Below are 15,185 nucleotides of genomic sequence, written 5' to 3' on the forward strand. Positions count from 1 at the left end.
ATTCTGTGGTCCAAAATGTCAATAGGGACGAGGCGGGGAACCCTGCCTTAAAGCTTCCTACACTTCTGTGAACCCTCATGAGTGACATTACAGCCTGTGCCTCCTTGTCTCTCCCCGACAATCCACTGATGTTTTTGAAATAAATTAATGGAAATAAGTCTTCCTCATTAAAGGAAACACATTATATATTGTAACGAAGAAAAAAGGAAAGGAAGGGAAATTGGGAAGTAGAGAGAGAGAGAGAGGGAGGGAGGGGAAGGAGAGAGAAAGAGAGACTAGAAACGAGATTTAATGTAATTATGCCAAAGGATCATAAAATCTTTGGGGTAAAAAAAAATCCGAGGGAATATATTTTATCCCATCTTAGGAACTAAAATTATTGTAACTAAGAAGTTGAGTAACAACATATGTGGAATGACAGGACATCATGACATAGAGCTGGAGGTCGTCAATCCTTTCCTTGTGCCCTGCCTCAAATTATAAATATATGTACGTCCTTCTTGAAACATTCATCTCAACCCAATATCCAACTTAGGGTCTACCTTAAGCATTGTGCAAGCTATTTGACCTTCAGCAAAACAGGGTCCCAGCTCTCAAGACGATATTGAATCCCACAATCTTTGCACACATTTGGACTTTCCCAAACTTCAACCTACCTTTAAATTCAACACACTTTCCTACTGAATAATGAATACAAATAAAACAAAGACATTGATGTTTTATACTTTATTTGAGAAGATACCCTACATAAACTATGTCAGGAGGATACAGGTCTACACACGATTTCATCAGTCAATAAATGGAGTTGTTAACATAACACAGAAGATATGATAGCATGAGGAAGACAGAAGTATGACCAAGGAGTATTTACAACTCTCACATATGCTATATTTATATTGGAGATGGATATATACATATATACATGTACATGTGCATATACATACATATGTCCATACATACACACACATATATACATATATATGTATAAAATGTTTTTAAGCAAAAACCAAGAAAAGAGTTTGCCTTCTTGGAGTAATTAACCATTTGAAAGTGAAGAATGGTTGGTTTCCATTAGTGTCATGGTGTTAAACCTCCGTCCCCACATTGAACTCCAACACTGATAGATTCCAATGAAGACACGTTGCCTTGGGATGGAAGTGTGAGGGTGAAGAACGGGGTGATGGGTACAGGGCCAAGAGTGAAGGACATGCACAATGGGAGAATGACCTTTGGTGATACCATTAAATCATCCTTTTGTATTAAACATAAATTATTAATACAATTTAAAAAAATAATTTTCTGTTTTCTTTTGAGGTTAGGGAGGAAGGAAGGGTGGGCTGGGGAATACAGAAAGGGAGGGCACTTGCCTTTTCAACACATCCCTTAATATTAACTGAGAATACATCCCCCTACTCTGGGACTATCTTACCAAATTTAGAATCTGTTTTTGTGGATTTTTTTTTTTTTGCATAAAACACACCTTTACATAAGAACTTTACTTAGATGATAAGCCTCTTCTCCAAAGGCAAATAAAATACAATCATCACTTTAACTAAACTGACTCTCCAAGACTTGCCAGGATGCAAATAAACTTAGCATGGCCAATGGATGTATTTGTTAGAAAGGAAAAGAATGGAAGAAATAGTACCTCAAGGAAGGGGCACTATGAGTAAAACCCAGTTTCACTAAAACCTCAGCCACCCATTTTAAGTCAACGACTTTGGGATCCAAATGATGAGAAGCAAGAATGATCAGCAATTTCCAGTGGCCTGGGAAAAAAAAGAAACAAGCATTGTGGAGGAATATTTTTAAGTCATAAAATAGACCTGAGGAACAATCAATTGAGATTAAAATAAATGATGTAAAATCCAGTTGAGCACACCTCAACTCGGCTGCTGCCAAGGTCTCCACCAATGAATGGTGAGTTGGCAATATTATATCCTTCATTAAACTTTTCCCAAGCCACGCTACATAGTTTCTTTTCTAAACTCTGTAAGATTAACTTGGCCTCAGAACAAGTGCCTAGATGGATCATACGTCCACACGCCATAGACAGCATTGCTCAGCAGTTGCCGTAATCCATCGAACCCTTCAGATGGCTACTATCTTTACACAAACATTGGGAAACACACACAAACCCACGGAATCAGACAAGATATAATCACTTTACATATATTTAATACAGAAAGCTTAGGGAGGGGGTGGAAATCAGTTACAAGAGCACCTAAACTTCATTTGCAAAATTCCTTCAACTAGTGCACTGAAGTAGGTACCAGCTGATTTTCCAGATATTGAAAGTTTGCTGCCCAACCTCAGCCTAAAGATAAAGGGACATGTAATGTCCAGTAGGAAACAAATCAGTGTACATCATTTACAGGCAATAAATCCTTCATTTCCCTTGAAATAAGATATGTAAAGTAGCACTTAGTTTCATACAAGTTTTGTTCTGCTTTAGACCTAGCTGTAAAAAGCCATTCATGCAAAAAATTACCTCCAGCTTTAGCTGGATATTTAAAGGACACTTCTACTGAAAACAAGTCCCTTTCACATAGGGAAGGGGAGCAAATCCCACTCTGGACAGCCAGTGTCGGCTGAGAGTGGAAAATACAAGACTTTGGTGTTTGTAGGGCATTTGCCTTAAGAACCCAGAAGTAGCACTGAGCTCGCCTCTAAGGAGGCAGAGGGCTAGAAGTGCCCTTGGAAATTTTAGGAATTTTGCAGAAAAAGTACTGAGAACCTCTATAGGAGTTTTTTCTCTGGCCTGTTCTCTCCTGAGGCTGCCCTGGGCATACCTCCATTTGTAAAGCTGACTACTTCTGTATCTCCATCTCAGACCACCTTCCTCCCTGACCAATGGATCATTTGTTTCCTACCAGTCAATCTACAACTCCTTCCTCTCTGTTTTAAGGGAAAAGAATTTGTTTTATTAAACTCTATTACAGCGGTTGGTCATTCATGTGCATATTCTTTCTAAACTAGGGTTGCTCTTTGATTTCAATATAAAACAAAGCTCCTCTATTCTAAAGTACTCCAGTAGAGAATTTTTGACCCTGCTCTCCCACCATCCTCACATAAATAATCAAGAGAAACTCTTGCCATGGCCTTTTTGCAGGGCAAGTGTGAGCACTGGAATGGGATGCCTTCAAGAAGACAAGGAATGCAGGGAAAGGATGGATTTTTTTCCTCAGACCCATTCCAAAGTTCCAACTCACAGCTCCATTGAACTCGCTCCTCTGAGATCTGGCTCTGGTTCTACCACCTCACTTAACCTTAGAAAAAATCCTTTATAGTTTTACACTACTAAGTGTTATGAATCATGCTAAGCAACACTGAAGAGAGGGGGAGAAAGTGGAGGAGAGAGTATGGTGGAGTGTTCAAAGCCTTGGACTGGATGGTTCAGAGGCAAGTGAAGTGGAATTTATCTAACATCTGTGAAATAGAAGACAGCATTTAAGGTGAAATCCTCAGTGACTCTCTTGCCTTCCCAGTACAGTGTCCATCCTGACATGAGTGAGGCAAATGCTGCCAGTTAGTTAAGAGAAAGCAATGTTGTCTCTAAAATGACATCTATGTATGATTGTGCTGTATGACAACTGTCCCATCACAAAGCAAAGAGACAAAATGTGCTTCTGCTGTGCATTTTCTCAGTGCAACCCTTCAGTCTAGCCTGACCGAGGCCTTAAGGAGCCATTTGCATTTTTACTATGATTGTTTAAGGCTAAGTTAGCTGCTGAACAGCATTCAGGATTGAAGGGTGACTGCTGGCATTCAAAGCTGTGCCCCACTCTGAGTCTTCAAAATGCTAACAACAGCATCACTGGGCCCTTTTCTGTCCCCAGAGCTCATAGCTCCTGCTCAACTCCTGTGAAATACTGCCTCCAAATGCACATGGAGTAAAACATAGACTTGTACTTTGTGGGAAATGTGCAGAAATTTTTTTTTCAAAGTGATTGCCAATAAGCTATCCTCCATTTGGGAGTTCACAAGTCCATGGTGCCTTGCGAAGACTTATTGCAGTGGGTCCCTGTGCCAAAGTGTGTCCTCCACTGATGTCTAAGTGTCTTTCTTTCCACTGCTTTGAGCCAAAAGACCTGGGCACGTTAGTCCAACACCCATTATTTGTTAGCAGATTGAGAACGTGACACAAACAGGCTTGGAAATTAATAAAAGGTGTAGGCACCTGAACTTAAGAATAAAGTCTTCCAGCTTGAGGTCCCAAAGGATGAAAGTAAAAGAAAAACCCCACCCTTTCTTGACTGGCAGTTCAATCAGGCTAGCAGTCATTGGTTCAATTGAGGGAGGTGTTTGCTGTCCCTGGTGCTGAAAACAGATACCCCAAAATCACTGACAGATGGGAGAAGTGAGAAATTCTGCCTATCAAACTGAAAACTCTTTCAACAGAGGCTGACTTTGGGTGACAGTACTCAAAACGTGTTTTAAAAGCCTCTTTTCTTATGCCATTCCAAATGAAAGCAGCCCTAAAGTGACCCTAGTTTTCCTGTAGGACAGAGTTAATGCATTGTCATAATACCAGTGGGGTAGCTCATCCAAACCGCCTCCCCATTCAGGACCTATTGGTATATTCTCTCATATGAGTCAAGGACCCCAAACTCTTAGAAAAGAAGCCTATAAGTGGATGCAGCATTGAGGTCTACAGAAACTGCTTACTGACTGATTCCTTTTCCTGATACCTTTGCAGACATAGGATTGATTAGGTTTACTAGGACTAAATGTTTCTGAAAGAAGTATTTGGGTAAAAATTTACCATATACTGAGACATGGGCCTCTGAATTCGTCTCCACCCCTAATTTCATTGTCACATTCTGAGAAACTGAAGAGAATTTTTACTATGCTCAAGAGAAAATCTAAACTTGTAAACAACTACTTCCTAATGTTCCCAGCTCCCCTCCCAGCCAACACACACACACACACACACACACACACACACACACACACACACACACACACACACACAGGAAATCTCAGAAAGTAAAACCTACTTGAGAAACGAATGTGATTCTTCCCTTAACAGTACACGAATCTTTGCCAGAGAGAGCAGGGCTACTGTTTTCTCTCAAATTCAAACAGAGAATTTCTTGTCCCAACTTGCTTTCTTTTCATTTTATTTTGACATACCCTTGAACTCACCTGCCTTGGCCCACATACATGACCAAGAAAAGTCCTTGATTCCGTAGGGTAACAAAAGATTAACATGCATTGTTTTGGGCTGCTTCCAACTGCAATGGGCTTGGGGGAGACTTTGCTGCAGACATGAACTATAATCAGTCTTTTCCAGCCTTGGAAAGGAAATAGCCCAATGGCCTCAAGAAAGGCTAAATTCTCAGAGAGAGGGAAGAAAAAAAGCATTAAAACAAGTTCTTGTTGCTCCTGTTAATATATTAAATCAAATTTTCCATATCCGGTGAGTTATTTCTCATATGATACCTCTGAAATCCTTAAATAATCAAGTCTTGTCCCTAAGAAGTTACATAGGGAAATGGCTTGTTCAAGGAAGGCCTTCAACAGTGCTGTGAGGGTGGTCATCTCCTTGGGATTATCAGAATGAATTATGGAACATCACCCTGAACCAGCTTGACTTCTCCAATCTCACATCATAATTTAAAATCCTAGTCATAACCCAGTTTGGACTCTCATTTCAAAGAAAGCTAGAATGCTTTCTGTCTGCTGGACAGCTGCAGGGGGAAAATCACTGGGACAGAGTTTCAGAGCAAAAGTGTTGTTTTTCTATCTAAGAAAAACAAAAATTGAGCCCCAGGTAAAAAGAGAAAAGGGAAGCTGAGATAGTCTGAACTTGAGCAAAAGATTTGTGAATTTCTTAGGATTTCAGTTACTCAGTGTTATTCTGATTTCTCTCTGGAGTAAGAAATTAAAAAAAAAAAAAAGGAAGCATGCACAGCATTTAGTCAGTTGCATCACACCTGATCATTTCTTGGAGATCTACAGGAAATCACATTTGAAAGATTCAACATACCAACTAGTCACCATTGCAAATAGTGGTTGGTGTCACAAACAGCTGGGATTTTTTTAAGTGGCTGTAAATGACATCACTGTTGTAACCTTGGCTATCTGGCCTCAGGATGTATTGTCAGGGGTTTCATTTCCAATCAGATGTGTTTCTCGTGGGAATCTCAATCACACCTATTTGTTAGTGCTCAAGGCTACTGGAAATGTGATTTGGCATTTGGTCTTCACTCCAGCGGTTATTTTTTTTTCCATCTTAAGTTTATTTCCCCGTATACAAAATGCTGGCCCCATAATACACGTGATACTGCTTCAGGATCATTAACGCTTTGGTTGCTTTCCTTCAAGATTGGTTTCTCTAGCCAATTTATCAAGAAAGCTTCATAGAGTCCTACTTAAAAAAAAATTACATTTAAATCTACAGAAACTCATGAAAGCAACAATGGATAATACGGAGTTAAACACAGCAGGAGATGCCATTTTGCTACAAAACGTTCAGGATTCCAGGCCTGAAAACAAAATCTACCATCATTGCCTTTTCAGTGACCGGGCCAAATGGGTAGAACATCTTCTTTCCACTTTGATTTTTGTAAAGGCGTTTCTGGCCCTCCGTGCTCGATGGCGATTCAAAGAGGAAAATGCCAATGACAAAAATCTAGAGGGGGCGTGTAAGGGATGGTGGATGGATGGTAAGCGTTCAGAGTTTCAAGAGCTTTCAAAGAAGAGCTGCAAGAGATGAACTGAACACAAGATGAAAGTGGGGCCGACTTCAGGGTGGGGACGTTCGCAAACTTGTTCTAGGTGAGACCTGGAGAAGCTATCCTTCACTCAGAACTGATCTGAACAACAGATGAGACATAGATTGATCTGCCCCATCACTGCCAACAAGGAAGGCCCCAGGTCTGCAAGTTGCTGCCAGCTGCCCACTGTAGACTAAGGACTCTTGCACATTGGCCCAGAGAACTGAAGTGACTTGGGCACAGTCACTCAAGCGACACCCAGTGAAGCCAGCTGACTTCCTGCCCGGTGCTCTGTTCTTGTCCTCTGGGACGTTGAACTTTCCCAAGGAAAGTCTAACCCTTCCCCTTCATGTTCCCATTCTATTTGAATGTTTGTGTTTGATATCTCATTGTTTCAGCCCCAAGATAGGTTCAGTAATCTGCTTGAACCAACTTACATTTTTATTTATACTTAATATGTACTACAGGTCCCAAATCAGTGCTTCTCCCCCACCCCGAAAAATTAAGTAAGTAAAATCTGCATCAAGGTTCAGTTTGGTTTTGTGTTTCTGAGAAAACAAGTCCAGCCTTTAAATATGAAGGCTCTGAAAACTCAGGATTTAGTTGCCCTTGAAAAGGCCCTAATTTCATAAATGATCAAAAAGTGCAAAAAGTTAGAAAGTCAAAGACTGTGTGCTGATCAGAAAAGGTGAGCCATAGTAAGCTCTAGAAACCACAGCTTGGTGCACACTAGTCTGCACATCCATACGCGTGGAGATGGGTGGGAGAAACACAAATGGGGCACACTGCTTGTTGGACCTTTTGGGACCTTCGGGGAGTGTAGAGGCATTTGTGTGTGTATGTGTGTGCATGCAAACAAGTATAATCTAAGTAATAAAATAGAAAGATGAATGTAGTTTGTCCTATGTGAGCTTGAGCACCCAGCACAAAATACAACACTGATAACTGCTTTTAAATAAAGTTATCAGGTTTGCCTCTTTATGGTTGTGACATCACTTGGCCCAGAAATCCATTTTTCCAGTCAATAAACACAATGTCCTTGACTGGCAACTTTCATTTCTCCTGAAGTAATATCTAAGAGAATACAAGGAGATTCTTGTTACTCATATTAAAGACAAGAGGCAAAGTAGGAAAAACAATTTCAGGGAGAAACAGACATCAGTAAAACCCCAGGGAAATTTGTGGTGGATGCATCTAAGCTAAAGGACTTTTCTCAAGACTTTTTGATGTGATGAATGGCCCCAGTTTGTAGAGAAGTTGTGATTTCAGCTTTGAGGTTTCTGCCAGTCGCTGCACCCCTGTGTGGTTCCATAGCGTGAATTAGAAGGGGTCTGGGTCATTCTGGAGCCCACCACCCCATAAGGAGAGAGCTGGCAAGCTGGAGCTTAGGGGACAGCTGCATTCTTTGTAACAACCAGGGGAAAAAGGAGCTGGGCTGTCTCTTTTGTTAGGACCATAGGAAACTTCTACTCAGACATAGGGCAAGCCCTTTGTCCATCAGAACCCACTGTCCCCACCTGACCACCGGGCTGCAGTCAGGACCTGTTACATCTGAACCTGGAAATGCTGCAGGACCGGAGAGCCCAGAGCAGGGCTCACGGACACGGGGCACACTAACTCTTTATAAACCATTTCACTTTGTGCAGCATAAAGGTACACGGCAAAGCTGTTTGTCATCAGTAGAGTGGCTTTCGTGCCTTGATTTGTAGTCCCCTCAGGGGAAAACCAATACGATGACAAACACGTCACTCTGAGCACAAAGCCTGGTTCAGCACCGTGGTCAGAGAGAGGTCAAAACTCCTTCTCCTGGGGTCAGAGCCCAGATGCAGAGAAGAGTGGGTGCGGAGTGAAGGCAGGGGGTGTGGCTGATGGGATTCCAGATGCGATTTGCAGAGATCCACCGCATGCATCTCAATGAGCTCTGCAGTAAACTTCACTGCACAAAGGTTAATCTAGATGTCAACGTTGTCTGACAGCACTGAAATTACTCCAGGGCAGGGCTCCTTCAGAAGTCTTAATATAACAGTCATTTCCATCCTGCCTGCAGGAAATGAAAGTTTCCTGCTTTGTGTGCCGAATCATTCAGTGCCAATTTTCTCCGTTTGAAGTCCAACTGTTTGTGGTCCCGGGATTCACCTCGTATCAAGACCTTCATGAAGTTTAAGAAACTGGATTGTCAGTCCTATGGAAGCAGGAGGATAGGAGTCGAAAGAAAAAGGAAAAAAAGGACAGAAATGAAAGACAAGCTTCTTTACTGAGATTTACTTCTCTACTGTGGAAAGCAGTCATCAAATCATCTGGACCAGGTTTATTTATTCACTCCGAACGTGAGCTCAGAGGCATCAAGTAATGTCGGGAAGCTGTTAAATGGAGATGGAACATAAACTCTTCTCCAAGAGAAAACAAAAGATGTCAGGAAGCTATTCATTTGAGTATGTCCTACCTGTTAACATATTACAAAATTTGTTTTTATGACTCCTATGTACTCTTTTTTTTTTTTTTTTTTTGCAGTATGCAGGCCTCTTACTGTTGTGGCCTCTCCTGTTGCGGAGTACAGGCTCTGGACGCGCAGGCTCAGCGGCCATGGCTCACGGGCCCAGCTGCTCCACGGCATGTGAGATCTTCCCGGACCGGGGCACGAACCCGTGTCCCCTGCATTGGCAGGCAGACTCTCAACCACTGTGCCACCAGGGAAGCCCCCATGTACTCTTCTTAGAAGAAGGAAAAGCTACCAGACTTAGCTTAGGCACTCATATTTCTCACTGGGCTTTAGAGATGTTGCATCCATAAGAATGTCAGAGTAGACCATGGTTAGTGGCTGTCCAGGCTCTCAGTCTACCTTCGGACGTTCAGGAAGGATACATAAATTTGTCACAGTATAAACTGAGAAGAAACCAACTTCTCTCGTGAGATGTTAAACTGAAAAACAAGACTTGAGTGACAAGGCGTTTCTCAGAAGGAGAATCCAACAGGCCTTTCCCCAACTACACTATCTTGACACATCTTCTATTAGAAACTTCTAGATTTGTTGGCCATAAGTATCTCTTGCAAGCTACAAGCTTGGGCCATGGCACTGCACACAAAGCATCGTTTACCTTGGTGATTCGGAAAAAATAGAGCTCACTGTCCTGCCTCTGTAGGATGGGAAATAGCCCAGCTCACTGGCTTAAGACACCATCCATACTGCAAATATCAGACCAGGTCTTGTTATAAATTTGGAACTTGGTCAGTTAAAGATGAAGGGGAATCTGATTTTCTTATTTTGCCCAAGAATTCCAAGTACTTTGAGAGAGGCCCCCAATCCCCTTGGATCTCCTCGTGAAACAGAAAAGTGTCTATGTTGGCATACCAAGACTTGGGCCAGAGGATCTCTTGTTGCAAAGTACAGAATGTGTTTAGACAGTCAACAGAACTATGATTAGGAGGAATGCACTAGGAAAACAGAGACTGTCAAAAGCCAAGACACAGAACCTTAGGGTGAAACAGCTTATGTTCACAGCAAAAGTCCTAGTACCCAATGCAGGCCTTCAGATATTCACCACATCTCCCACAGTCAGCAATGCCTTTCAGAAAGAGTAAACAATGATCGTCATCTCACATTCTCTCTGTCCCGTCCCTCCTAGGCGCTGGTTTCACCTGCAGTGCTGGTGATTTCAATAGCAACCCCGAAAATGGGATGTGATGTGGTAGAAACGGTTAGCTCTTGTGTGATCTATCAACCAGGAAGAGTGATTTTCAGATGCTCAGAATGTTGTCGTCAGCATAATTTAATTCAGGGAGCACCAAATGATGAAACTTTACAAGATGCCAGATTTCCCATCAGGACCTTTCTGAATGTCTTAGGCCAGTCCATCTCTGGATTTCTCATCCCTGAGAAATGTAAGGGTCAAAGAGATGAAGAATGATGGAATCAATTTGCTGACTCCAAGGGGAACTTCCATGAAGCCATCCCAATTAAATATATAGATATAAGCATACAATGTATATAGGCCTATACTCTCCTTATGATGACATTCCCGGTGATGTTATGCATCCCAAAACATGTTCCGAAGCCTATATTGATATATTAATGATGATACAAAAACTTGGAATCTTCCTTTGAAACCTAGTAAGTGTTGGCCAAAAAAAAAAAGAAAGAAAGAAATGGTGTCAAAGAAGATAATGGTGCTCCAGTAACCAAAAACATAGTAGCTACAGCAGCATTTTTGGCTCTCAGGCAAATGGCATGGAGTATTCTAGCAGGCTGGCTCTCACCCAAAGTTGACAATAGGCATCCCAGGGACATTAGAGGGCAGCTGTCTAGACTGCCAACACACACGGGCGCATGGGACAAACGTCTATAGATGTTTCTCTGCTCCAGACTCTGAGCAAAGCACAAGAAAGACCCCAGATCTCAAGACTGTCCATTGGAATAACCGTACCTCGAGTCAAAATAATACTGCTGCTGTTGGGTTTGGAAACGTGCGGCAAAGAAGCCGCTCATCACTCCTGAATGGAGAAGAACTTTAGTGAATGGTCTGTACCTTAAAATGCTGCCCTCTTTCCAACATCCTAGCTCCTCACAATAGCAGGTGAAGGTAAAAATCTCTTGGATGTTGACCCAGAGTGCAGATTGCCAGTGGCCTGTCTGGGAAGTAGGCAGGCCCGTCTCCACATCTTGGAATAGTTTCTGTCAACTTTGGGTATGTTGGTGTTGAATGGAGTAGGATGGCCAGTTGAGGAGGACAGGCCGCTGACAGTCAGTCAAGGGGCCGGATGGCAGCCTCCCTGAAGAGCATGAAAATCGGGTCCTGGGCTTGTCTGCCTGGCCTCCCTCCACCAACAGCCCTTAAATCTAACAGTCACTGAGCCTTTCTTGTTGCCTTCTATAATCAATTTCTTACCATTGATAACTGTCCCTCATCCCCATCGTTAACGACCTTTTATTTTCTCTTATTTCTAACAAGTAAGTTTAAAAAAACAAAAAGTGAGGCCAGAACATAATCTTTTTTAACTGAAAGAGACCTTAAAGATATCTATTTCCACCTTCTAAATGTCTCAGATGAGAAATCTGATAATCTGAAAAGTTAGCTGACTTGGCCAATGCCACCTGAGTAACTAGAGCAAAGCCAGGAATTTCGATGGTCTTTCCACCACTCCATGTTGCCACCTAACTTCCCATGTATCCTGCACTCTCCAGGCATGACTGACCCCTTTTGCTTCTGAGTTGAGTCTCGTGCAACCCCAGAAACCTGCAGTCTGCTCTCCCATTGGTGTTGATTTCTGTAGTATTTAGCACCAAAAATACATGCACTGGTGTAGTCTGCAAAGTAAGCATCACCAGAGAAAAAGAGTCATGTTCAAGCTGAACCCCGAGGGACCAAGGATCCTTTGCCTCCAGCGGGAAGCCTCTCTCCAGGGATGATTTGTGCACAGTCTTCTGAGCGGAGGAAGCATCAAGATTTTGTCTGTTAACTAAATCAAGATCCACCCAGAGGTCAGGGATATAATTAGAGGGCAGCATCCGGTTCACATCCAAAGTAAAGAACTGGAAGGACCCTTGGCCATGGCACCCTACTCCAAGGTGGGCATCCAACAGCAGGTCACTCACACCCAGTCCTGGAGGGGACCAGGTGAGGATGGCATGGCAGGGAGACCAGCCTGGGGAACCTGGAGCATCTATCACAGCTACAAAGGAGCTTGCATAATGCTACACCCCTTCCCGGTCGCTCAGACATGGACTTCTAAACCGTGGAGTTTGGTAGGGGGCGATGAGATTGAAGTAGACTGGAGTGGCCATACTGGCTAATGGGATGTCATTTCAACACCCATTTAACTACCTCAGGCTCCTTAAAAATAAATAAGTAAATAACACTTCACCAGGGCCTTTTGCCTGTGTAGGAAGTCTAGGAGGGTGAAGGAGACCAGATGCTCCTTGTAGGTGTAAAGTAACCTCGGGCACTTCAGCTCCTGCATCGTTGTGACTGCAAAGGAGGAGAGGACAGTCTTATTGGAACCCACCTGTGCTCAGGCCAATGAGCCCTCTGAGGCAACTGCCCCCACCCATGCAAGGCCTGCAGAGGGCTGCCCTGGCATTCCAGAGTGGTCCTGAGAAAAGGGACACAGAGAGTCGGTGCTGTTGGAGTCTAAGAATTCCAGAATGTAGAAGGGGCCAGAGATTAGCAAACACACCTCTTATTCTGCAGATGGAGAAACGGAGACATGGGGGAGTCTTCTCGGTCCTCCCTCTACAGAAGAATCCACCTCCTCTGCTCACCCCAGAGCCCTGAGTACCCTTTCCATTTCCACAGCCCCATTCTCTGTCTCCTTCACTCTCCAAAAAGACTTTTTATTTCTTCCACCTGCTGAGGTTAGTAAGTCAACATGCAGACTCTCTACACAGAGAGCACAGCAAGGGCAGTGAGAAAGCAGGCCCACCCCCTCTGTTCCTCCAACCCCGTACCCTTCATCTTGGAGTCTTACAGGAGACAGCTGCTTACGATGGACGTGAAGAGGGTGTGACCCCAAGGCCTACACAGAGGCTGAAGAGACTCAGACAAGGGCAATCTGACAACACCAGTCTCCTTGTCCGCAAAGGAATTGCGTACTTCCATTAGGCCATGAGGACGCAGCGCCCTGAGCTAAAACCCTACTACATTCTGCATTCCCAATTGCCCATCAATCCCTCCCCACCCTCCCTTTCTTCCAGACTATCAGGGACTCTGAGGTTCTAGGAACACACAGCCAAGAAGATGGAAGCTACACAGTGTCTGTATGGGGGAGGACGTGGCAGCAACAGGAGCCTTGGAGCCTCATCTCTCACTAAGAGACACCTCCCTGCAGCTGCCCCAGATCGCTCCCTCCTTGAACAACTTTCCCTTAGTTCGCTAGGGCCAAACCAGACTGCAGAGTTCAACCCAGCATTAACAGCCCCGGAAGAGACCAAGGCCCACCAGGTGGAAAGACAAGGGGGGAGACTGCCATAGGATAGCACAGGATTCTTTTGAGGGGGTGCATCCCAAGAGCTCTCCTCCAAAGTCCTCGGGGCTGGGAACACAGCACAGAGAGAAAAGACACACCCAACTCCAACTCCCCTCCCTCCCCTCCCGGCCCCACTCAGCAGCCTCAGCCATCCCTGAAGCATGCCTCCAACCCCCCCCACCCCCCCCACCTCCCCCCAGCCCCCGCCACCGTGGCCTACAGTCCGAGCACAGCTCGGAATAAAAAATATCTGTGGGTCTAAAAAAAGAAGCAAAACCACCAACACAAAATTCAGTCCCAAACCCCACACAGGATGCCTGCACTGCAGCTGACCAGAACATCCAGGCGGCTGATGGTCCCTTAAGCTGGCCAAGAGGGGTGCAGGTCGGGGGACCCAGAGGCTCCAGTTGGGCAAAGCCAGTCCCTTCGGTAGCTCTGTGCTTGGGTGAGGCGGAGGGACCGGTGGCCTGGGAGAAGCACATCCTCTTCTCCCCAGCTGGAGGGCTCTGTGGGGCTAGGCTGTGGGTTTCCACGGGCATTTTGTTGTCACGGGTCAGGGGGGCCCGGAGGTGCACCCCTGTCGCAGTCTTTGACAGCGGCAGCTGGGAAGGCAGTGATTCCCCTGGTGTCGGGGCAGAGGGAGCTGGCCCCAGCCCAAATGCTTCCTTCTCTCTCCCTGGTCAGGGCTCCGTCCTCATTAAGATGCCAAGCCTGCGGCAGCGGCCAGGCGTTGGATGCTTCCCCAGGCAGCCTCGGCCCCTCCCCCTGCACCCAGTCCACAGAAGTGATTTCTCAGCCCCTGCATTTTCACAGCACTCAAAGGCAGATGCATCAATCCTTCCAGGGGCTGGAAACGTGAGGAGAATGACAAGGGGCTGGATGTAGGTGCCCAACAGATTCTCCCCGCCCCGCCCCCCGGCTCCTGCCCACTCCACTGCCTGGCTCCCTGAAGCAAGCACTGCCCCAGCCTCTCGCCAGACCTGGGCCCCTTTCTTGGCAGTGGGGTTTACCTGGGACTTCCTAGAGGCCCAGGAAGTGCGAGCTAGAATCTAGAGAAGGCGGGTTGAGAAATAGACGACCCAGAGGGGCAGACCTTATAAGACCTGCAAAGAATGAAGTCTCCTGCCATTGGAACCCTGCTGTGCCCACACGTGCAGACAACACGGGGGATGTCTGACACCCCCCTTAACTCCCCAATAGCCTGAATGTCGGAGGTGCGGCCAAGGAGACTTTCCAATGATGGAAAGACAGGAGGCAGTGCGTTGCAGGGTTCAGATTTCAGCTTTTAATTCTGTGGTTCTTTAAATCCAGAAAGTCCAGTTCTTGAAGTCCAGAGGAGAGATGACACAACTCTTTCAAATTCAGGAAGGAACTTGAGCATAGTTTACAACAAGATGGATGTAGTCCACTGTCGCCATTGTTTTGTGTTTTGCTGTCGTTGTTGTTTTGTTCAGTGTTTACCTGTAGGCGCCATTGCTGACTCCCCAAAGCATCAGAACTATA

At 44.8% G+C, this 15,185-nt stretch overlaps 1 long non-coding RNA gene across 1 annotated transcript; it reads right to left on the reverse strand.

Moving 5' to 3' along the window:
* Nucleotides 1-713: 713 nt before the first annotated feature.
* Nucleotides 714-5,427, reverse strand: LOC132524358 (uncharacterized). Its single transcript, XR_009541844.1, has 2 exons — nt 5,149-5,427; nt 714-1,769 (listed from the first exon to the last, which is right to left on the reverse strand). It is a non-coding gene; the product is annotated as an uncharacterized LOC132524358 (long non-coding RNA).
* Nucleotides 5,428-15,185: the final 9,758 nt, after the last annotated feature.

This window comes from Lagenorhynchus albirostris, chromosome 1, assembly GCF_949774975.1.
Source record: "Lagenorhynchus albirostris chromosome 1, mLagAlb1.1, whole genome shotgun sequence".
In the NCBI taxonomy this organism is placed as follows: Eukaryota; Metazoa; Chordata; class Mammalia; order Artiodactyla; family Delphinidae; genus Lagenorhynchus; species Lagenorhynchus albirostris.